General features: G+C 42.2%; 1 protein-coding gene across 3 annotated transcripts in view; it reads right to left on the bottom strand.

Annotated features, from left to right (window-relative positions):
• LOC115132385 (spermatogenesis-associated serine-rich protein 2-like) overlaps nt 1–25,996 on the bottom strand; it is a 54,055-nt gene that overhangs the window by 27,007 nt on the left and 1,052 nt on the right. For 2 of the 3 annotated variants that reach the window (XM_029664982.2, XM_029664981.2), the window contains exon 1: nt 3,659–3,765. The exons of the other annotated variant lie outside the window; for it this stretch is intronic. The gene's annotated coding sequence lies outside the window, so the exon portion shown is untranslated. Of the gene's footprint in view, nt 1–3,658; nt 3,766–25,996 lie in introns of those variants that run through there. 3 annotated transcript variants of the gene reach the window in all.

Below are 25,996 nucleotides of genomic sequence, written 5' to 3'. Positions count from 1 at the left end.
AGGATTTTTCAAAAATCAGACATACAGATAGCTTGTCACAATGAAGTTTTAGCAATACATATTGACACTAGCCAATATGCCAAGTTAACTTGCTGACAGACGCTATGTCCATAATCAGTTTGATCATGCCAAGTACTTGAGAACCTTGAACACCACCCTCAGCAAACTGTGGAGTCATTTATGGGCCAGCTGTTTCCCACTTAGGTTTCCATTTGACTCAGCAGTCCTGGAAAGGGAAACTTAAACTATGCAAATCCACACCCTTTTCATTATCCCTTCATGTCACAGTCAGGCACTCATTTCATAGCATGCCACCACACCTTTAAACACGTCGAACCATAAGCACTGTCAACAAGTAAGCCAAGACATGGACACGTTGTGTTTATCAAGAGGGATGGTAGGTTACACACCATGTGTTGATTTAGGCAAAACACTGAATTGGACCAGGCAATACATATTTAATTAATTAGCCTCGATTCTGAAACATGAAGAATTTTAGACTAGCAAATTTATGAAACTGTAATATGATGTCCTTTGGAAGCCTGAGACAAATTTACAAGGGTCATCACACAAGATGTTGGCAACCCACTGTCTTGTGAACAGCATTGTAGTTCAATCAGTGCTGCAGGGTCTTGACTCACAAAACACACAGATAAAGGGCACAATCTGGAAATTTGGGCCTGTGTTGATCAAAGTTGTTAGGACTGCAGAGACTACAAATTATACCACACGAGACTCAATGACGCCAGGCTGTGTGCTTCCTTATGAATAGACCTAATAAATGTAGAAATGATTATGTTTAGAATCTGGGCAGCTTTTTAAGTTTTCTGTGTGTAATCAAAAAGGACACCACACTGTAAGTACGTTTACATGAACACTAATAAATCGATATTCAACTAACTATGGCAGAGTATGGTATCAGTCATGTAAACACCTTACTCTGCTTATCTTAATTGGCTTAAGGTAATAATCGAAGTAAGCATACACCGATTAAATCACTTGGTTTTCTGATCAATCTTTCGAATTATTAGAACATGTAAACAGCTTAATTGGAGTTCCAGTAGTGCAAACCTCCCTCTTATGCAGGAATGAAGTGAAGATTTTTTAGGTATTCATCTTACAGTTTTCACATACAAACCTTATGTCCGAACTCAGAATCAAAAAGTATTCGCAAAAATAACATGGTCACTATGGCATAAAGTTTATTTTGATTAGCAATTTTCTGCATTTATCAAAAGTCCCATCATCAGTAGCCTGATTTCAGAGGTGTCCATGTAAACATGATTATTATTCAAAGTTCTGGGACACTGTAAAGTCCATGGAGAATAAGAGCACCCCCTCCCAGCTGCCCACTGCATCTACGATAATCGAGAATTTCAATAAGCATTTTTCTACAGCTGGTCATGCTCTCCACCTGGCTACCCCGGTAAACAGCTCTGCACCCCACAAAGCAACATGCCCAAGCCTCCCCATTTCTCCTTCACCCAAATCCAGATAGCTGATGTTCTGGAAGCACTGCAAAATGTGGACCCCTACAAATCAGCTGGTCAAGACAATCTGGACCCTCTCTTTCTAAAATTATCCGCCGCAATTGCTGCAACCCCTATTACTAGCCTGTTCAACCTCTTTCATATCGTCTGAGATCCCCAGAGATTGGAAAGCTGCCACGGTCATCCCCCTCTTCAAGGGGGGAGACACTCTAGACCCAAACTGTTACAGGCCTATATCTATCCTACCCCGCCTTACCAAGGTCTTCGAAAGTCAAGTTAAGAAAGAGATCACCGACCATTTCGAATCCCACTCTTACCTTCTCCACTATCCAATCTGGTTTCCGAGCTGGTCATGGGTGCACCTTAGCCACGCTCAAGGTCCTAAACGATATAACCACCATCGATAAAAGACAATACTGTACAGCAGTCTTCATCGACCTGGCCAAATCGGAGGGCCTGTTGTCCGGACCTCTGGCAGTCTCTATGGGGGTGCCACAGGGTTCAATTCTCGGGATGACTTTTCTCTGTATACATCAAACCGCTACGCAGACAACACCATTCTGTATACTTCTGGCCCTTCTTTGGACACTGTTAATTAACCTTCAGACGAGCTTCAATGCCATACAACTTTCCTTCCATGGCCTCCAACTGCTCTTAAATGCATGCACTTCAACCGATCGCTGCCCGCCGGTCCAGCATCACTACTCTGGACGGTTCTGACTTAGAATATGTGGAAAACTACAAATACCTAGGTGTCTGGTTAGACTGTAAACTCTCCTTCCAGACTCACATTAAGCATCTCCAATCAATTTCGCAACAAAGCATCCTTCACTCATGCTGCCAAACATACCCTTGTAAAACTGACCATCCTACCGATCCTTGACTTCGGCGATGTCATTTACAAAATAGCCTCCAACACTCTCCTCAAAAAATTGGATACAGTCTATCACAGTGCCATACGTTTTGTCACCAAAGCCCCATATACTACCCACCACTGCGACCTGTATGCTCCAGGTGGCTGGCCTTCGCTAAACACATAGTCCATCTGTAAATATCCCACCCAACTACCTCATCCTCATATTGTTTTTTTATTTTCGTCTTGTGCTCCTTTGCACCCCAGTAGCTCTATTTGCACATTCATCTTCTGCACATCTATCACTCCAGTAATTAATTGCTAAATTGTAATTATTTCGTGCTCACTGACCCAACCAACCAAACCACTTTAGAGATGAATAGCATGTAATGAGTAAACCATTTGATTTGTTTTTGAATCCCTTCCCAAACCATTGTTACATTCCTTTGTGGGCTTCCACAGCAAGGCACTTAGTTAACACATCTGATATATTAGTCTCTTGCAGACAATACCTCTCAGTAAAGGTAAGGAAACATGTTATTTGGGTAAACTACCCCTTTAAAACACTTTGCATCCCAATTGTAATACGTTCCTCTGTGCCAGCTTCTGGAAAAGACCATCTGAAACGAACGTGACCTAATTCTAGGGAGCAAAAAAGCAAACATTTGACAAATTAGTTAGTCAAGTCCCAAGAGGTAACGTTAGCTAATGTTGCCTAAAAACTCATTTTTACCATCTATGCGACTGCATCTTAGCTACGCCTTTCCTGGCTAGCCTACCCCATTTGCAATGTCTCATTTTATGCATTGCCCACTAATTAGCTACTGTAACTCACTTAGCTAATTATGTACATTACTGGCCATTGTGCATTTATTTAGTTAGCTAACGTTAACTAGCTGACCGGGTACCACCTTACCTACGGAATGTCGCTAGGTAATGCGTTAGATAGTTAGGGCTAGAGACCACCGTTATAACGTTAGTTAGTAGCGAACTAGCTACTATTCTCGCTTTGTTGAAATAACCTTATAAATGTGCAAAATCCTAAATTAACTGTTAGGTAGTTGTTGCGTTACTGGATTAGCAAACTATCTACTGTAAATATTTTCAAAACAACCCGAGACTGCAGTGTAGTCACCGCGTATCACTGCATTCTTCAACTCAGCAGCTTCGTTAGCTCGTTACATTGACAATGCTAGCTCTCCAGTTTGACACACAGCATGCTAGCTAACTGGGTCTGTTTACTAACTCAATAGACAAGATTGTCAGCTAGCTATATAAAATGTAATATTGTATTTTGGAGTGATTAAGCTCCTACCTTGGTGTCTTTTTCTGCAACGTTACGAGTCGTTTGTGTTCTCCACTCCCCAATATTTTCCCGGCCTCTCCAATATGGTGTAATTGCAGACCGCCATTTGGGGGCGTTTCTTGACATGGGCGTTAAAGATAACATTGTTGCAGGTTAGAAAATGATGTTGGTTAGGCTTAGCTACAGTTGTCAACAACTGTTGTCCCCCCAAACGGGAAAGAAACGGCCATGGACCAATGGCGAGCATTAATGGGTGTAACTTGACATCAAGAAACGCCGATATCAGAAAAAAGCCCCTAATTGTGGTCTGCAATTACACAGTTCACGGACTCAGACAAGCACATCAGTGTCATAAATCCAGCCTATTTCTACTATTTATCTTGTTAAAATTGGATTTTTAACCTAACCACACTGCTAACATTTTGCCTAACCACAAAAACCTATTTTACAAAAATATCAATTTGGACTTTGTGGCTGTGATAACTAGTGGAAACCCATCTTCCACATCATCATCACTCCTGAACAGATTGAAATCGGTCATGCACCTCACACATACCAAAATAACATTTGGACAAAGTTAATTCAGGCTTGATTTAAGATGTTTTGTAAATAATTGAAATGATCAACACATGTATTCTTGATCATTTTTAGAAGGAGAGGGAAAATACTATCGTTATGTGTCAATAGTCTTGACTATATTATAACTTTTCAGAGTCATTGATGTTTTGAGCACTGCAAAGACCTATCCCAGGCAGGGTCTGTTTCAGATTGATTGTCACACACATTGTAGAAGATAAGATTATTATGTCACACTGGTTCCTGAGATGTTACAAGGTACATTCCAGATTTCTGGCACATAGGCCTGTGCAGATTATAGGATTGTAAATCCCGATGTAGACAAGAGAGAGAGCTAGTGATGGCTGCTCAATGAAACAAGTCCTGTAAACTCTAGTTTTATCTAATCATAGCTATTGCCCAGTGATATGGTCAAGTGCTGCAAAGGACCTAGAAAAGCTGCAGCTGGCCCAGAACAGAGTTACACCTTACCCTTCAATGTAATCAGTCTCTCTCAGTGCACAGTAGAGGAGAGATTGACTGAATCAATTCTTGTTTTTGTGGCAATATTGTGTTCAAAATTCCAAATTGTTTGTATAATCAATTTACATATATCTCTTGACAGCTAAGCTGACTGACAGTGTCTCCAGGAAGTACAAGCATTTTGCCATTTTTTGACTTATTCCACATTTTGTTGTTACAGTCTGAATTTTTTTGGTGTGTAAATTAAATACAGAAATATCTCATTTACATAACTATTCACACTCCTGAGTCAATACTTTGTCGAAGCACCTTTGGCTGTGTTTACTGCTGTGAGTCTTTCTGGGTAAGTCTCTAAAAGCTTTCCACACCTGGATTGTGCAACATTTGCCCATTATTCTTGTCAAAATTCTTCAAGCTCTGTCAATTTGGTTGTTGATGATTGCTAGACAATCATTTTCAGGTCTTGCAATAGATTTTCAAGTAGATTTAAATCAAGTCTGTAACTCGGCTACTCAGGAACATTCACTGTCTTCTTGGTAAGCAACTCCAGTGTAGATCTGGCCTTCTTTTTTTGTCCTGCTGAAAAGGTGAATTTTCTCGCAGTGTCTGGTGGAAAGCCGACAGAACAAGGTTTTCCTCTAAGATTTTGCCTGTGCTTAGCTCCATTCCATGTTTTATCCTGAAAAACTGCCAGGACTCAATGATTACAAGGATACCCATAACATGATGCCACCATTATGCTTGGAAATATGAAGAGTGGTACTCAGTAATGCGTTGGATTTGCCTCAAACATAACACTTTGTATTCTGGACAAAGTTTATTGCTTTGCAGTTTTTAAATATTTTTTTATTCTGTACATGCTTCCTTCTAGTCACTTTGTTAATTAGGTTAGTATTGTGTAGTGACTGCAATGTTGTTGAGCCATCCTCAAGTTTCTCCTATCACAGCCATTAAACTCTGTAATTGTTTTAATGACCATTCGCCACATTGTGAAATCCCGGAGCGGTTTCCTTCCACTTTTGCAACTGAGTTAGGAAGGGCACCTGGATCTTTGTAGTGAATGGGTGTATTGATACACCATCCAAAAGTATAATTAATAACTCCACCATGTTCAAAGGGATATTCAATGTCTTCTTATTGAAGTTGAATCTGTTTAAAATTCACTGCTCAACTGAGGGACCTTACAGATAATTGTATATGTGGGGTACCGAGATGAGGTAGTCATCCAAAGATCATGTTAAACACAACGTATGTGACTTAAGCACATTTTTACTCCTGAACTTATTTAGCCTTGCCATAACAAAGGGGTTGAATACTTATTGACTCAATACATTTCAGCTTTTCATTTTAGTTGTAAAAAGTTTGAAAAACATATTTCCACTTTGACATGTTGCATTGTGTGTAGGTCAATGACAAAAAACAAACTACATTTAATCAATTTTAAATTCAGGCTGTAACAACAAAATGTGGAAAAGGTCAAGAGCTTTCTGAAGGCACTGTACTTACCTCACCAGAAATTCCACCAGGGGTCTCTTCACAGTCCCCAAATCCAGAACAAATTCAAGTTAACACTAAGTATTATATACACTGCTCAAAAAAAAGGGGAACACTTAAACAACACAATGTAACTCCAAGTCAATCACACTTCTGTGAAATCAAACTGTCCACTTAGGAAGCAACACTGATTGACAATACATTTCACATGCTGTTGTGCAAATGGAATAGACAACAGGTGGAAATTATAGGCAATTAGCAAGACACCCCGGCGGTGCTTTCACTCTAGTGGTAGCATGAGACGGAGTCTACAACCCACACAAGTGGCTCAGGTAGTGCAGCTCATCCAGGATGGCACATCAATGCGAGCTGTGGCAAGAAGGTTTGCTGTGTCTGTCAGCGTAGTGTCCAGAGCATGGAGGCGCTACCAGGAGACAGGCCAGTGCATCAGGAGACGTGGAGAAGGCCGTAGGAGGGCAACAACCCAGCAGCAGGACCGCTCCCTCCGCCTTTGTGCAAGGAGGAGCAGGAGGAGCACTGCCAGAGCCCTGCAAAATGACCTCCAGCAGGCCACAAATGTGCATGTGTCTGCTCAAACGGTCAGAAACAGACTCCATGAGGGTGGTATGAGGGCCCGACGTCCACAGGTGGGGGTTGTGCTTTCAGCCCAACACCGTGCAGGACGTTTGGCATTTGCCAGAGAACACCAAGATTGGCAAATTCGCCACTGGCGCCCTGTGCTCTTCACAGATGAAAGCAGGTTCACACTGAGCACGTGACAGACGTGACAGAGTCTGGAGATGCGGTGGAGAACGTTCTGCTGCCTGCAACATCCTCCAGCATGACCGGTTTGGCGGTGGGTCAGTCATGGTGTGGGGTGGCATTTCTTTGGGGGGCCGCACAGCCCTCCATGTGCTCGCCAGAGGTAGCCTGACTGCCATTAGGTACCGAGATGAGATCCTCAGACCCCTTGTGAGACCATATGCTGGTGCGGTTGGCCCTGGGTTCCTCCTAATGCAAGACAATGCTAGACCTCATGTGGCTGGAGTGTGTCAGCAGTTCCTGCAAGAGGAAGGCATTGATGCTATAGACTGGCCCGCCCGTTCCCCAGACCTGAATCCAATTGAGCACATCTGGAACATCATGTCTCGCTCCATGCACCAATGCCACGTTACACCACAGACTGTCCAGGAGTTGGCGGATGCTTTAGTCCAAGTCTGGGAAGAGATCCCTCAGGAGACCATCCGCCACCTCATCAGGAGCATGCTCAGACGTTGTAGGGAGGTCATACAGGCACGTGGAGGCCACACACACTACTGAGCCTCATTTTGACTTGTTTTAAGGACATTACATCAACGTTGGATCAGCCTGTAGTGTTGTTTTCCACTTTAATTTTGAGTGTGACTCCAAATCCAGACCTCCATGGGTTGATAAATTTGATTTCCATTGATTATTTGTGTGATTTTGTTGTCAGCACATTCAACTATGTAAAGAAAAAAGTATTTAATAAGAATATTTCATATATTCAGATCTAGGATGTGTTATTTTAGTGTTCCCTTAATTTTTTTGAGCAGTGTATATAGAGCCATGATCGTATGCAACTCCCTTCCACGTCAAATTACTAAAGCAAATCGCTAAATTTGCTTTAAAAAGCAAAAAAAAAGACCTCACAGCACTACGCCTCTCCCCTACCGGATCTAAATAACTCTTACGCAAACATATGTACTGGTGTGCAACTGTCATTAGAACCTTTTATTTTGTTATTTTGTGTAGTTCAGACCTTGAGCTGTTCCTGTCTATTGATGTTCTTTCTGTATTATGTAATGTTTTGTGTTGACTTTTCCAACATTTTGTAAAGTTAAAGCATTATTCTAAAATGTATTAAATGTTTTTTTCCTCCTCATCCATCTACACACAATACCCCATAAATGACAAAGCAATTTTTTTGTTGCTGTAAAAGACAAAAACAGAAATATCAAATTTACTTACTATTCAGACCCTTTACTCAGTACTTTGTTGAAGCACCTTTGGCACCCACTACATAATTGCTGTCTACTTGGGTGACGCTACAAGCTTAGCACACCTGTATTTGGGGAGTTTCTCTGATTCTTTTCTGCAAATCCTCTCAAGCTATATTTCGGTTGGATGGGGAGCGTTGCTGCACAGCTATTTTCAGGTTTCTCCAGAGATGTTTTCGATCGGGTTCAAGTCCTGGCTCTGGCTGGGCTACTCAAGGACATTCAGAGACTTGTCCCGAAACCACTCCTGCATTGTCTTGGATGTGTGCTTAGGTTCGTTGTCCTGTTGGAAGGTGAACTTTTGCCCCAGTCTGAGGTCCTGAGTACTCCGGAGTAGGTTTTCATCAAGGATCTCTCTGTACTTTGCTCCGTTCATCTTTCCCTCAATCCTGACTAGTCTCCCAGTCCCTGCCACTGAAAAACATCCCCATACCATGATTCTCCCACCACCATGCTCCACCGCAGGGATGGTGCCAGGTTTCCTCCAAATGTGACGCTTGGCATTCAGGCCAAAGAGTTCAATCTTGGTTTCTACCTGGCCACTCTACCATGAAGGCCTGATTGGTGGAGTGCTGTGGAGATGGTTGTCCTTCTGGAAGGTTCTCCCATCGCCACAGAGGAACTCTAGAGCTCTGTCAGAATGACCATCGGGTTCTTGATCACCTCCCTGACCAAGACCCTTCCCCCCCCGATTGCTCAGTTTGGCTGGGCGGCCAGCTCTAGGAAGAGTCTTGGTGGTTACAAACTTCTTCCATTTAATAATGATGGAGGCCACTGCGTTCTTGGGGACCTTCAATGCTACAGAAATGTTTTGGTACCCTTCCCCAGATCTGTGCCTTGACACAATCCTGTCTCGGAGCTCTACGGACAATTCCGTCGACCTCATTGCTTGGTTTTTGCTCTGACATGCACTGTCAATTGTGGGACCTTATATTGACAGGTGTGTGCCTTTCCAAATCATGTCCAGTCAATTGAATATACCACAGGTGGACTCCAAATCAAGTTGAAGAAACATCAAGGAAGATCAATGGAAACAAGATGCACCTGAGCTCAATTTCATGTCTCATAGCAAAGAGTCTGAATACTTATGTAAATAATGCATTTGTTCTAAAATTGTTATAAATTTACAAACATTTATAAAGACCCGTTTTCGCTTTGTCATTATGGGCTGTTGTATGTAGATTGCTGAGAATTTTTCTTTATATATCAATTTTAGAATAACGTAACAAAATGTGTAAAATTCACATGGTCTGAATACTTTCCGAAGGCACTGTACATTCTATAACACGCACTCTACACACAAACACATTATAGTATTGGAGATTCCAATATTGTACATTTGTAATGATGGAGTAATGTAATGTAATGTATTGTTTTATTTTTGATGTAGGCTGTTTTATTATGATTAAGTGTTTTAATCCTGTTTGGACCCCAGGAAAAGCTGCTGCTGCCTTGGCAGGTCAGGGTTCCATCGTTATTGGGGATCCTAACAATAAATACTTATAAACTGTCGAGAGTAGACCCAAAACTGATCCACATGGAATTAATGGAATGGAACATCACAGGACTTTTGCAACCGTTTACTCAAATGACATTTTCACTGCAGTTTACAGCTTAGAGTAGAATTTTGTACTCAGTAGAAAACAATGACGCAATTATTCATTGCATTGTGGTATTGCAGGCTAGTCTAGGCAGGATAGGATAATTAAGGTAGCACGTTAGGAGAATTAGAGTTAAGTAAAAGGGATAGGGTTAGCCTAAATGGTTTCCTAACCTGCTACGAAAGCCACTTTGGGCGAAGTGCAGTGTCAGGGTAAATGTATTCCAGTGTCAACCACATCATAAAAATTAGTAACTGAGTAGCACTGTCAAAGATGTTTCTACTGTAAACCTTTGATAGACCACATCCTGTGGTTTCCACTTCTGTGAAGTGTGCTTATACAATAACTCATATCGCCCTTGCACTCCTAAACAACACCATTTTTAGACATTTTGACAAAGGGAAAGTCTACAAAACTTAGTCAACATATTCTAGTTTTGGGAACAGAAAACTGTATTGAGATCAAATGTTTCATCAATGAGAAAATGTGCAGAATGTCAGCCAAAATCCCACTGCAGGCCACTGGGCTTACCACCAAATACGGTAATGAGATTAAGTGGAAATGACAACCTGAAGCTTCAGATTTATACATCCGGTAAAACATCTGTCTCAATGTTCTATCTGTGTCACAAAGCTAGTAGCTGCCCGGCGCTTTACAGTGGGAATTTTTTTCTCCCAATCAATCATACTCATGGTATATTATTGAGGGGTCAAATTGACTTGTTTCTAAAATGTGTGCACCTGCACACAACCCTCCCCAAAGCCCCAAAACAGTTAGACATCACTCCCCTATTTTGGACATCCCGCTCCACCCCAGTAAATTTCAAACGGTCCCTTAAGTTTTCCTTTTCTCACTCTTGGTGGGAGAGATCGAAGCATTTGGTTGTTTTCTCTCATCAATTGGTTCTCTTTGCTCAGCAATGGAAGACCATTCCCTTTTGGACAGGAGCCAATGAAGGATTTTCAAATGTCTGCCACAGCTTCCTTTGTCTTTTGTAAGATCTCAATGTCTTGACATAGATAAGTAGCATCCGTTATTTTGTTTAATTCAACTCTTAACGCACACTCTTCAGCTGGGATGTGGTTTTCCCTGACTCTGTCCTGCCCCATGTTTTCCTCCTGCTGTCTGGAGTCTCTGTCCTGCCCCATGTTTTCCTCCTGCTGTCTGGAGTCTCTGTCCTGCCCCATGTTTTCCTCCTGCTGTCTGGAGTCTCTGTCCTGCCCCATGTTTTCCTCCTGCTGTCTGGAGTCTCTGTCCTGCCCCATGTTTTCCTCCTGCTGTCTGGAGTCTCTGTCCTGCCCCATGTTTTCCTCCTGCTGTCTGGAGTCTCTGTCCTGCCCCATGTTTTCCTCCTGCTGTCTGGAGTCTCTGTCCTGCCCCATGTTTTCCTCCTGCTGTCTGGAGTCTCTGTCCTGCCCCATGTTTTCCTCCTGCTGTCTGGAGTCTCTGTCCTGCCCCATGTTTTCTTGTGGATGCATCTTCCTTTTAAAGCAACTTGCTTCATTGACAGTGTGATTTTGGTGTGCTTCAGCGATTGAGAACTTGACATGAATGAATGATGATGTAGCTGGGCTTGTCCGAGTCAATGCCTCCTTCAGCCTTTTCATTGCTTCTTGTTTTTTTGCCCTTGAAGCATCCCATTTGACACTAAATGTGTCATACCTTAAAGAAAACAGTTTAATACATATTTAATCAAAGCTTAGAGAAATTAGAGGCATTGTTGAAGCATCCATTATATTATACTGTGCCAATTAACTCACCTAGTTACAAGCCGAATGAAAAGCTTTGCTGGACAGTCCACTTGTTTGCCCCTCTACACATATAATCTTTTCTTGCTATATACACATGTTCTGAAGGCTGTTCCTATAGACACATTTGTCAATGAATGTTACCAATCAATGAGTGAAGAAATAATGAAGAAGGCACAACTAACAACAGAGTATTACAACCTTTGATTTGGGGTTATGATAGGTTTATTTAACCCATTATGCCTTTAGACTATTCCAATTCTATGGGTATATATGAATTCCTTATAATGACACTAGACAATGTACCTCAGCTGTAGAAGGTCTTTTCGATGCTTTGCCATGCAAGGATAGCTCTTTTTCCAACACAAACGGGGACATCGTCTGCATAATCCTCCACTTGCCAAAGTAGCCTACTTTTGATTTTATCCTTTTTATGTTCAGACCTAGAGGATCACCAGAAGTGATCATGTAGGTAAATCAATACAGAGGGAAAAAGCATATACATATATTTATAAACTACTAAAATGTCTAATCAACAAATCATTTAATTGCATGGACCAAATTGACACATTCAGACCTACCATGTATTGAATGAAGTGTAAGTGGCTCTTTTGTGGTTTTCTAGCAAGAACCCCAATTCTTCCTCAAATTTCAGTGCCAGACATGTAGCCATTGTTCCTACTTATAACTTTGAAAGAGGCAGGAATCCAGGCAAGATCTGTTGAATGCAAAAATGAAAAACATCTTAGATAAACAGAGACAAACCACATTTCCATCCAGTTATTATGCGAGTACGGCTTCCATCCAGTTATTATGAGATTACGGCTTCCATCCAGTTATTATGCGAGTACGGCTTCCATCTAGTTATTATGCGAGTACGGCTTCCATCTAGTTATTATGCGAGTACGGCTTCCATCCAGTTATTATGCGAGTACGGCTTCCATCCAGTTATTATGCGAGTACGGCTTCCATCCAGTTATTATGCGAGTACGGCTTCCATCCAGTTATTATGCGAGTACGGCTTCCATCCAGTTATTATGAGATTACGGCTTCCATCTAGTTATTATGAGATTACGGCTTCCATCTAGTTATTATGAGATTACGGCTTCCATCTAGTTATTATGAGATTACGGCTTCCATCTAGTTATTATGCGATTACGGCTTCCATCTAGTTATTATGCGATTACGGCTTCCATCTAGTTATTATGCGAGTACGGCTTCCATCTAGTTATTATGCGAGTACGGCTTCCATCTAGTTATTATGCGAGTACGGCTTCCATCTAGTTATTATGCGAGTACGGCTTCCATCCAGTTATTATGAGAGTACGGCTTCCATTCAGTTATTATGCGAGTACGGCTTCCATCCAGTTATTATGCGAGTACGGCTTCCATCCAGTTATTATGCGAGTACGGCTTCCATCCAGTTATTATGCGAGTACGGCTTCCATCCAGTTATTATGCGAGTACGGCTTCCATCCAGTTATTATGAGAGTACGGCTTCCATCCAGTTATTATGAGAGTACGGTTTCCATCCTGTTATTATGCGAGTACGGTTTCCATCCAGTTATTATGCGAGTACGGTTTCCATCCAGTTATTATGAGAGTAAGGTTTCCATCCAGTTATTATGCGAGTACGGTTTCCATCCAGTTATTATGCGAGTATGGTTTCCATCCAGTTATTATGCGAGTATGGTTTCCATCCAGTTATTATGTGAGTATGGTTTCCATCCAGTTATTATGTGAGTAAAGTCATACCGTATATATTTTTTTAATGACAGCTGTGATGGAAACAGGACGTTTCAGTACAATTCTATAAATGCATACAGATCATTTGTTTGTTCAGCATGGTGGGATCTTTCTGTCTGTAAAATTAATTATGCGAGAAATGGCAGTGGAAACACCTTCATGCGCAAATATTGATATAATAACCATCATATCGAAATAAACTTTGAGTCACGCGATGATATGGTGTGTGTGGTCCTCCCACAACGACTTGGGAAACCATGCAGTTTATTAGGCTACAGATGAAATAACGTATGATGATCTTCACGGGGTGGTGCACGGTGATCTTGATGCTTGACTGCGTTTTTTTTTACAAATAAAAACATTTTCTTATCCATAATAATGTCATCATGTAGACTAGCCTATGCGCACTGTATCTACGAGCTCTTGGCTAGAGAGCAAGCGCCAAGACCAGAGTAGGCACATTTGCTATTTAACGTAACAGTTTGACAAAATGATCAGTAGAGTCAAAAATGTGATGGAAACACATTCAACTTTTGATTTTTATTCAGTACATGAAAATGTACACAAAAAAAGTACATTGTGTACACAATGTCATCACATACTGTTTTTTTAATCCGCAACAAGTCTGCTTGGAGGAAACACACCACTGGTGGGAAACCATGCTTATTTTCTTTATGCATATTTTTCAATATTCACATGAAAGTCTGTCACCAATTGGAAGGAAACCTAGCTTTAGACAGAGAGATAGATACACTTACACACATATAGCGTGTGTAGCTAGGTCTACTGTAAAGCTCATACCACATGGTTTCCATGTGTTTGATACCATTCCAGCCATTTTTATGAGCCGTCCTACCCTCAGCAGCCTCCTGTGTGTAAAGTATATGTAGATACATCTTATAGACACAGAAACAGAGACACAGAGAGAATGACAGACATAGAGAGAGGGAGAGATGCTCACATACAGCTTATTCAGCTAGGTCTTCTACGGTACAACTCACATGCCTACTATATACATTGGTATGCATGATATGCATGGTTATTGATAATACTGACCTGAAGTATTGGTTTGCATTTTTTGGTAGCTCACATCACAATCACTGAAAAGGGAGGGGAAAGAGGAAAGGTAGGCATAGTTAATCTGATTTTGGTCATCTAAACGCAAATAATTAATCTCAGTGATATTGACAGTATACAGGTATTATTGCATGTTGACTAACCAATCGCAGTGAAATTAGATTAAATCATGATCAGTTTCATACATTCCATTCAGGTAATCTTAGTAGGTTGGCTTGATAGCAGCATTGACGTTGTAGGTAGGCAAGCAAGCAAAACGTGACACATTGTTCATTGTTAGGAAAACTTGGATTTATTCATTACGCCGATTCAGTTGAGAAATGTTTCTTCTGCCGCAAAGAAACGGTTTACTCAAAACTAACCCAACGGCCGTAAAAAGACGCCTGAGCGGAATCCCCACATCAGTTTTTCAGGGGAAACGGAAGTTTGGTTGAAAATACTTGTATCCATGAAAACCGGAAACATTTGCCTTCTTCCGGGGACTCTGTAAAAGTACCTTTAAAAAAAGAAATTATAACTAACCCAAGAGCCCACCTCCTGTCATTTCCAACGGGAGCAAATTAATCATAGTGGGCATAACAAGCAAGGAGGTGTGCAGAGCCAAGCACAAGCTAGCGAGGTCCTATTGGCACGTTATAGCATGTATTTGCATATTGCCATTAGGGAATACCTACTCTGTGAAATAACTCAATTCGTCCTTTGCACCCCTAAGCAACTACATTTTTACTTTGGCAAACGGTAAAGTCGACAAAAAACTTAGTCCACTCTTTTTTTGTATGTTTACCCCTTTTTCTCCCCAATTTTATTATATCCAATTGGTAGTTACAGTCTTGTCTCATCGTCGGACTCGGGAGAGGCGAAGGTCGAGAGTCATGCGTCCCCCGAAACACGACCGGCCCGCCACAGGATCGCTAGAGTGGGCCAATTGTGCGCTGCCCATGATTCTCCCTGTCGCGGCCGGCTGGACTCGAACCAGGATCTCTAGTGGCACAGCTTGAAACTGAGATGCAGTGCCTTAGTCCACTCTGTTCATAACATATTTTAGTTTTGGGAAGAGAAAACTATTGAAATCAAATGTTTAATAAATAAGAAAATGTGAATAATGTTGGCACGACAACGCCTTTTCCCCCTCAGGAGACTGAAAAGATTTGGCATGGGACCCCAGATCCTCAAAAAGTTCTACAGCTGCACCATCGAGAGTAGAGGTCGACCGATTAAATGGATTTGGCCAATTTTTTTTAATTTTTTTTTACACCTTTATTTCATCTTTATTTAACTTGGCAAGTCAGTTATGAACACATTCTTATCTTCAATGACGGCCTAGGAATGGTGGGTTAACTGCCTCGTTCAGAGGCAGAACAACAGACTTTTACCTTGTCAGCTCGGGGGATTCAATCTTGCAACCTTACAGTTAACTAGTCCAAAGCTCTATCCACCTGATTACATTGCACTCCACGAGGAGCCTGCCTGTTACGCAAATGCAGTAGAAGCCAAGGTAAGTTGCTAGCTAGCATTAAACTTATCTTATAAAAACAATCAATCAATCATAATCACTAGTTAACTACACATGGTTGATGATATTACTAGTTTATCTTGCGTGTCCTGCGTTGCATATAATCGATGCGGTGCGTATCGTTGCTCCAATGTGTACCTAACCATAAACATCAATGCCTTTCTTAAAATCAATACACAGAAGTATATATTTTAAAACCTGCATATTTAGCTAAAAGAAATCCAGGTTAGCAGGCAATATTAACAAGGTGATATTGGGTCACTTCTCTTGCGTTCATTGCACGCAGAGTCAGTGTATATGCAACAGTTTGGGGTGCCTATTTTGCCAGAATTTTACGTAATTATGACATAACATTGAAGGTTGTGCAATGCAACAGGAATATTTAGACTTATGGATGCCACCGGAACAGTTCCGTATTTCACTGAAAGAATAAACGTCATGTTTTCGAGATGATAGTTTCCAGATTCAACCATATTAATGACCCAAGGCTCGTATTTCTGTGTGTTATTATGTTATAACTAAGTCTATGATTTGATAGAGCAGTCTGACTGATCGGTGGTAGGCAGCAGCAGGCTCGTAAGCATTCATTCAAACAGCACTTTCGTGTGTTTTGCCAGCAGCTCTTCGCAAGCACAGCGCTGTTTATGACTTCAAGCCTATCAACTCCCAAGATTAGGCTGGTGTAACCGATGTTAGCTAGTTAGCGGGGTGCACGCTAATATGGTTTCAAATGTCACTCGCTCTGAAACTTGGAGTAGTTATTCCCCTTGCTCTGCATGGGTAACGCTGCTTCGAGGGTGGCTGTTGTCAATGTGTTCCTGGTTCGAGCCCAGGTAGGAGCGAGGAGAGGGACGGAAGCTATACTGTATACTGGCAATACTAGTGCCTATAAGAACAAGTGCCTATAAGAACATCCAATAATCAAAGGTTAATGAAATAAAAATGGTATAGAGAGAAATAGTCCTATAATTTCTATAATAACTACAACCTAAAACTTCTTACCTGGGAATATTGAAGACTCATGTTAAAAGGAACCACCAGCTTTCATATGTTCTCATGTTCTGAGCAAGGAACTTCAACGTTAGCTTTCTTACATATTGCACTTTTACTTTCTTCTCCAACACTTTGTTTTTACATAATTTAAACAAAATTGAACATGTTTCATTATTTACTTGAGGCTAGTGATTTTATTGATGTATTATATTAAGTAAAAATAAGTGTTCATTCAGTATTGTTAAATAAAATAAATAGGCCGATTAATCGGTATCAGCTTTTTTTGGGGGTCCTCCAATAATCGGTATCGGCGTTGAAAAATCATAATCGGTCAACCTCTAATCGAGAGCATCCTGACCAGTTGCATCACCACCTAGTATGGCAACTGCTTGGCATCCGACCGTAAGGAGCCACAGAGGGTAGTGCGCACGGCCCAGTACATCACGGAGGCAAAGCTTCCTGTCATCCAGGACTTACAGTTGAAGTCGCAAGGGGTCCGTGAAATAAAAGGTGTTATGAACGTATTCAGTACCACCAGTAACTTTACATATAATATAGAGGGGTTAGGGGTCACTGAGGACCGCTCAAAACCTTGCCTCAAAATATGAAAGGGTTCTAGTACCCAAAAAAGGTTGGGAACCACTGCTATACACACTACTGAACTAATGAACAAAAGAACCGAACATATGTTTGCGGGTTTCGATGGATCCAACAAATTGCTGGCAGATATTTTCCTTCTTGCGACTGTCCAGCCTGTCTTTATGTACATTACAGACAACTAACCAAGTCTTCAACCTGCGGAGTGCACTGAAACTCCTCTCAGCCTCACATGAAGACACTGGCACCACAAACAAAATTCTGATCAGCACCTCAACTTGGTCAAACAACCTCAGGACCTCTGCTGCCTCCCCACTGCTGCTACAGGGGTATTTGTTGCGAAAGAGATGCAACTGCAGCGAAAGAGATGCAACTGCACTGAAAGAGAATCTATGTTCAGCTCAGGATACTGATCTAGATACTCATCCAACTCCCCTGTGAGAAGCGCTCTTTCCAACTTTTGCAGGGTGTTTAGACTGTTCTGGTCAAAACGGTCACCAAACGGAACCTCCACACGATCCAACACTTAAAAACAATTCTGCACTATAGTGATCCACTGCTTTGCCACAAATCGTATGTCTCAATGGAGTCAATCAATGTTGTTGCTTTCTCATACAGTGCAAGGTGGCTTTCATCATTTCTCTTGCCCCTAAGAGAAGACCGCACACAGTCGACTGCAGCCTGCATACCAGAGACAGTCTGAGTTTCTTTCTGCAGTGAAATGTTTATGCATTCAAGCTCTCCAAGAACCGCAGAGGCAAGTGTGAGGCCCAACACAGTCTTGCCTTTGCTGAAGTGCTCAAATAAGCCACTGGCAGTTGAAGCTGTCTTGGATGCAGTTTTTGCCATCTCCTCTAGGCTGCTTTGTACCCGCTCATACTGCCCTAGCATAGCTCTAATAGCAGTATTCGGCACAGTCCACCTTGTTGGACATAAGGGTTTCAGGGTGGTCAGATGTGCATCTTAGGACGGGGCAATTGATTCAAACATGCTCTTAAACTTTCCTGACTGTGACATCAACTGATGTAAAAAAGGACTTTATAAATACATTTGATTGATAGAGGACACCTAACTGATGGACCCAAGAAAGGGAATCCCAGATCAGTGGGGAGGCTGAGGAGCCAGCCTGTGTAATCAGATTTACAGTGTGCTCCACAATGCACATAGAGGGCTAATGGCTGCTGCCTCCTCACAATTGCCTGTGCACCAGTGTATTTTCCTGCCATGTTTGAGGCACCATCATAACTCTGCCCACATAAGCTAGACATGAGCAAGTTGGGCCTCAACACCACATCAGTTGCCACTTTCGCAAATCCCTCGCCTGTTGTCTCCAACAGCCCAATAAACTCATGGTGAGGGACAAGATCATGGTACACATAACGCAGGCAGACACTCTCCTGCTCAGCACCAGAGACATCTTGAGTACCATCAACAATTACTGAAAATTGTACAATTGGCAGAGACCTAATCTCAGCTGTAATGCCTGTGTACATTGTGGTACGCTCTGTTAACTACTGTAAAATGGGATCATCCTCTTCTGCCCTAAGTTTCAAAAGCTGGTATAAATTCCAATTGTCATCCATGTGGCCTCTAAAGGCATGTCCTGGTCTTGCTACATGCCGCACCAAACTAACAATTTTCATCAAGCAATGCCTTGCGCCCTCTGGCTGTTTACCCCACGCACTGGATAACTGGGCACTGATTGGATTTAGCTGGTGTGCTGTTACAGTTACAAAGTGGCGGTGGGTTTGTCCGTTTTTGATGTGCTGCTTTTCTCCAGTTGGCTTTTTCCAATGGCTTTTCTCCAGTTCCGAAATCCTGCACTAATGAAGGCAGCATCCGCTCTTTGGCCAAAAGATGGCTTGCTTGAAAACCCTTGGCTACAGTGAGCCATGTAGCCAGGGGAAATTGCAAAACCAGTTCTCTTGAAACACTGTTGGCAAGAGTTTGCAGTACTATAAATTGTGGGTGTGGCTGATATGGTTTTGTGCCATCACTGAGGTAACTGGACAATGCTGTGCCACTGTCCAATATAGTGGTGCTGCTGGCAACAAGGTTGATACCTGGTCCTGACGTGGCTGTGACACTGTCCTCTGAAGTCTCTCTCCCTGGCTCTTTCCCTTCCACCACCCTCACTTACAGTCTGTCTCCTGGAAAATAAATAAGGTCTTTGCCATACTCCTAACTACCGGTACCCAAAACAACACAATTAATCACAACATTAATACCATTACCTTAAACAAATCTTGGTTCAGTCACCAGTTTAAGTTGAGTGGGGGTATCCATGGCATTGTCCAATTATGTCCCTATTTTACAAGTTTTACAAGAGAGAACCTTTCATAATGTTGCCAAACAAAGACTCAACAAATTTACCTGAGACTCCCTGTCTCAGCCAGTCTGTCCCTCACTCTCTGTTTCCAGCTCTGCTGTCTGTATGCCATCCGTTGCCTGCTCTGCCTAATGACATCATTATGAAACATTACCAAAATTGGGCGTGCAAAATTATTCAGCCCCTTTACTTTCAGTGCAGCAAACTCTCTCCAGAAGTTCAGTAAGGATCTCTGAATGATCCAATGTTGACCTAAATGACTAATGATGATAAATACAATCCACCTGTGTGTAATCAAGTCTCCGTATAAATGCACCTGCACTGTGATAGTCTCAGAGGTCCGTTAAAAGCGCAGAGAGCATCATGAAGAACAAGGAACACACCAAGCAGGTCCGAGATACTGTTGTGAAGAAGTTTAAAGCCGGATTTGGATACAAAAAGATTTCCCAAGCTTTAAACATCCCAAGGAGCACTGTGCAAGCGATAATATTGAAATGGAAGGAGTATCAGACCACTGCAAATCTACCAAGACCTGGCCGTCCCTCTAAACTTTCAGCTCATACAAGGAGAAGACTGATCAGAGATGCAGCCAAGAGGCCCATGATCACTCTGGATGAACAGCAGAGATCTACAGCTGAGGTGGGAGACTCTGTCCATAGGACAACAATCAGTCGTATATTGCACAAATCTGGCCATTATGGAAGAGTGGCAAGAAGAAAGCCATTTCTTAAAGATATCCATAAAAAGTGTTGTTTAAAGTTTGCCACAAGCCACCTGGGAGACACACCAAACATGTGGAAGAAGGTGCTCTGGTCAGATGAAACCAAAATTGAACTTTTTGGCAACAATGCAAAACGTTATGTTTGGCGTAAAAGCAACACAGCTCATCACCCTGAACACACCATCCCCACAGTCAAACATGGTGGTGGCAGCATCATGGTTTGGGCCTGCTTTTCTTCAGCAGGGACAGGGAAGATGGTTAAAATTGATGGGAAGATGGATGGAGCCAAATACAGGACCATTCTGGAAGAAAACCTGATGGAGTCTGCAAAAGACCTGAGACTGGGATGGAGATTTGTCTTCCAACAAGACAATGATCCAAAACATAAAGCAAAATCTACAATGGAATGGTTCAAAAATAAACATATCCAGGTGTTAGAATGGCCAAGTCAAAGTCCAGACCTGAATCCAATTGAGAATCTGTGGAAAGAACTGAAAACTGCTGTTCACAAATGCTCGCCATCCAACCTCACTGAGCTCGAGCTGTTTTGCAAGGAGGAATGGGAAAAAATGTCAGTCTCTCGATGTGCAAAACTGATAGAGACATACCCCAAGCGACTTACAGCTGTAATCGCAGCAAAAGGTGGCGCTACAAAGTATTAACTTAAGGGGGCTGAATAATTTTGCGCGCCCAATTTTTCAGTTTTTGATTTGTTAAAAAAGTTTGAAATATCCAATAAATGTCGTTCCACTTCATGATTGTGTCCCACTTGTTGTTGATTCTTCACAAAAAATACAGTTTTATATCTTTATGTTTGAAGCCTGAAATGTGGCAAAAGGTCACAAAGTTCAAGGGGGCCGAATACTTTCGCAAGGCACTGTATATTTAAGACAATGGTAGAAGAGAGTGTAACGTTAGTTCTGTTTAGTTTGGAGTTCAGTTTATCGCTAACCTTATCACAGGGACTTAGAAGCATTACAGCTGCATGCTGATCTTGGAATAAGCTGACGATAGCAAAGATTCCATTTTTGACGACGCCACATGAATGGAATAGGTGCAAGCTAGCTTACTAGCTAATGTTTGCTTTAGTTTGCTGCATTGGTTTGCTCGTTAACTCCGCAAATCCAGCTATTGTGTGTATAAATCCTGCCAACATAAAACAAAATCGCTATGGTGCGATTGACTGGATTAACCTCACGTGCATTAACTTCTTGCGGCGAGCCATCCGGGATCGTGAATACAGCCTCAAGCTCATTACCATAACGCAACGTTAACTATTCATGAAAATAGCAAATGAAATGAAATCAATATGCTAGCTCTCACGCGTAGCCTTTTGTTAACAACACTGTCATCTCAGATTTTCAAAAATATGCTTCTCAACCATAGCAAAACTAGCATTTGTGTACAGTATTGATAGCTATTGATAGCTAGCATTAGCATTTAGCGTTAGCATCAGCAGGCAACATTTTCACAAAAAACAGAAAAACATTCAAATAAATAATTTACCTTTGAAGAACTTCGGATGTTTTCAATGAGGAGACTCTCAGTTAGATAGCAAATGTTCAGTTTTTCCTGAAAGATTATTTGTGCAGGAGAAATCGGTCCGTTTTCTGCGTCATGTTTGGCTACCAAAAAAAAACGAAAATTCAGTTATAAAAACGCAGAACTTTTTCCAAAATAACTCCATAATATCGACTGGAACATGGCAAACGTTGTTTAGAATCAATCCTCAAGGTGTTTTTCTACATATCTCTACAAAGATATATCGTTCGTGGAAGTGTGCTTTCCCCTCTGTATCCCATGGGAAAATGCCAGCAGCTGAAAATTACGCACCAATTTAGGCAAAGGACACCGGGCGGACCCCTGGCAAATGTAGTCTCTTATGGCCAATCTTCCAATGATATGCCTACAAATACGTCACAATGCTGCAGACATCTTGGACGAACGGCAGAGAGCTTAGGTTCATTCATGGCACATTCACAGCCATATAAGGAGACGATGGGAAACAGAGCCTCAAAACTTCTGCTCATTTCCTGTTTGAGGTTTCATCTTGGTTTCGCCTGTAGCATGAGTTCTGTGGCATTCACAGATAATATCTTTGCAGTTTTGAAAACGTCAGAGTGTTTTCTTTCCAAAGCTGCCAATTATATGCATAGTCGAGCATCTTTTCGTGAAAAAAATATTGTGCTTAAAACGGGCACGTTTTTTTTATCCAATAATGACATAGCGCCCCCATAGGTTGAAGAGGTTAACTACGTGCATTAAGTGCCTTTCAGACGGTAGACACGAAAACTCTTATCACCTTGCCAGCTAAGGAACACGACATTGAATTCGAGTCAGAGAGAAGCTAGCAATGCAAACAGCTGCAAACACTGGTTGATGTTACTGTAGCTAACTAGCAAAAGTCAGCTAATCGCTAGATAACATAAAGAGTTACCTGTAATTCAATGCAAGACTGGTGACGGTTATACACGTGTTTTATTGTATTGCGTGGTAGAAGTAAAGAAATGTCTAACATGTCCTTTGTTTGAACTACTCACTGAAGGTCAGCCACCAAAGACAGACGGTCAGATTCCCACACAAGATCTCAGCGATCACTGCCTGCATCCGTAATGGGTCAGCGGTCAAATGACTTCCACTCATCACTGTCAAACGCTCCCTGAAACACTTAAGCGAGCAGGCCTTTCTAATCGACCTGGCCGGAGTATCCTGGAAGGATATTGATCTCATCCCGTCAGTAGAGGATGCCTGTTTTTATTTTAATATTAAATGCCTTCCTAACCATCTTAAATAAGCATGCCCGCTTCAAGAAATTTAGAACCAGGAACAGATATAGCCCTTGGTTCTCCCCAGACCTGACTGCCCTTAACCGACACAAAAACATCCTATGACGTTCTGCATTAGCATCGAACAGCCCCCGTGATATGCAGCTTTTCAGGGAAGCTAGAAACCAATATACACAGGCAGTTAGAAAAGCCAAGGCTAGCTTTTTCATGCAGAAATTTGCTTCCTGCAACACAAACTAAAAAGTTCTGGGACACTGTAAAGTCCATGGAGAATAAGAACACCTCCTCCCAGCTGCCCACTGCACTGAAGATAGGAAACACTGTCACCACTGATAAATCCACTAAAATTGAGAATTTCAATAAGCATTTTTCTACAGCTGGCCATGCTTTCCACCTGGCTACCCCTACCCCGGTCAACAGCACTGCACCCCCCACAGCAACTCGCTCAAGCCCATTTCTCCTTCTCCCAAATCCAGTCAGCTGATGTTCTGAAAGAGCTGCAAAATCTGGACCCCTACAAATCAGCCGGGCTAGACAATCTGGACCCTTTCTAAAATTATCTGCCAAAATTGTTGCCACCCCTATTACTAGCCTGTTCAACCTCTCTTTCGTGTCGTCTGAGATTACCAAAGATTGGAAAGCAGGTGCGATCATCCCCCTCTTCAAAGGGGGGGACACTCTTGACCCAAACTGCTACAGACCTATATCTATCCTAACCTGCCTTTCTAAGGTCTTCGAAAGCCAAGTCAACAAACAGATTACCGACCATTTCGAATCTCACCATACCCTCTCTGCTATGCAATCTGGTTTCAGAACTGGTCATGGGTGCACCTCAGCCACGCTCAAGGTCCTAAACGATATCTTAACCGCCATCGATAAGAAACATTACTGTGCAGCCATATTCATTGATCTGGCCAAGGCTTTCGAATCTGTCAATCACCACATCCTCATCGGCAGACTCGACAGCTTTGGTTTCTCAAATGATTGCCTCGCCTGGTTCACCAACTACTTCTCTGATAGAGTTCAGTGTGTCAAATCGGAGGGTCTGTTGTTCGGACCTCTGGCAGTCTATGGGGGTGCCACAGGGTTCAATTCTTGGACCGACTCTCTTCTCTGTATACATCAATGATGTCGCTCTTGCTGCTGGTGAGTCTCTGATCCACCTCTACTCAGACGACACCATTCTGTATACTTCTGGCCCTTCTTTGGACACTATGTTAACAACCCTCCAGGCAAGATTCAATGCCATACAACTCTTCTTCCGTGGCCTCCAATTGCTCTTAAATACAAGTAAAACTAAATGCATGCTCTTCAACCAATCGCTGCCTGCACCTGCCCGCCTGCCCAACATCACAACTCTGGACGGCTGACTTAGAATGGACAACTACAAATACCTAGGTGTCTGGTTAGACTGTAAACTCTCCTTCCAGACCCACATCAAACATCTTCAATCCAAAGTTAAATCTAGAATTGGCTTCCTATTTCGCAAACAAAGCATCCTTCACTCATGCTGCCAAACATACCCTTGTAAAACTGACCATCCTACCGATCCTCGACTTCGGCGATGTCATTTACAAAATAGCCTCCAATACCCTACTCAACAAATTGGATGCAGTCTATCACAGTGCCATCCGTTTTGTCACCAAAGCCCCATATACCACCCACCATTGCGACCTGTACACTCTCGTTGGCTGGCCCTCGCTTCATACTCGTTGCCAAACCCACTGACTTCATGACATCTACAAGACCCAGCTAGGTAAAGTCCCTCCTTATCTCAGCTCGCTGGTCACCATAGCATCACCCACCTTTAGCACGCGCTCCAGCAAGTATATCTCTCTGGTCACCCCTAAAGCCAATTATTTCTTTGGCCGCCTCTCCTTCCAGTTCTCTGCTGCCAATGACTGGAACGAATTACAAAAATCTCTGAAACTGGTAACACTTATCTCCCTCACTAGCTTTAAGCACCAGCTGTCAGAGCAGCTCAGATTACTGCACCTGTATATAGCCCATCTATAATTTAGCCCAAACAACTACCTCTTTCCCTACTGTATTTACTTTATTTATTTAGCTCCTTTGCACCCCATTATTTTTATTTCTACTTTGCACATTCTTCCACTGCAAATCTACCATTCCAGTGTTTTACTTGCTATATTGTATTTACTTTGCCACCATGGCCTTTTTTTGCCTTTACCTCCCTTAACTCACCTCATTTGCTCACATTGTATATAGACTTGTTTCTACTGTATTATTGACTGCGTGTTTGTTTTACTCCATGTGTAACTCTGTGTTGTTGTATGTGTCGAACTGCTTTGCTTTATCTTGGCCTGGTCGCAATTGTAAATGAGAACTTGTTCTCAACTTGCCTACCTGGTTAAATAAATGTGGGGGAAAAAACATGCACTGCTCCTGCATCATGTGCCACTTCAGAGGACTGGGGGAGATTCTTTATAGGGGGGGGGTCGTGTCCCCTCTGCCCCCCCTGGGATTTCCGCATATGCCCCTACCTACATGTACAAATTGCCTTGACTAACCTGTAACCTGCACATGACTCGTACCGGTACCCCTGTATAGCCTCATTATTGTTATTTTATGGTGTTACTTTAGTTTATTTAGTAAATCTTTTCTTAACTGCATTGTTGGTTAAGTGAACATTAAGTGAACGTTTCACGGTAAGGTCTATTCGGCG

The sequence above is a fragment of the Oncorhynchus nerka genome, linkage group LG7, assembly GCF_034236695.1.
Source record: "Oncorhynchus nerka isolate Pitt River linkage group LG7, Oner_Uvic_2.0, whole genome shotgun sequence".
In the NCBI taxonomy this organism is placed as follows: domain Eukaryota; kingdom Metazoa; phylum Chordata; class Actinopteri; order Salmoniformes; family Salmonidae; genus Oncorhynchus; species Oncorhynchus nerka.
This window is presented reverse-complemented; position numbering and strand designations above follow the sequence as displayed.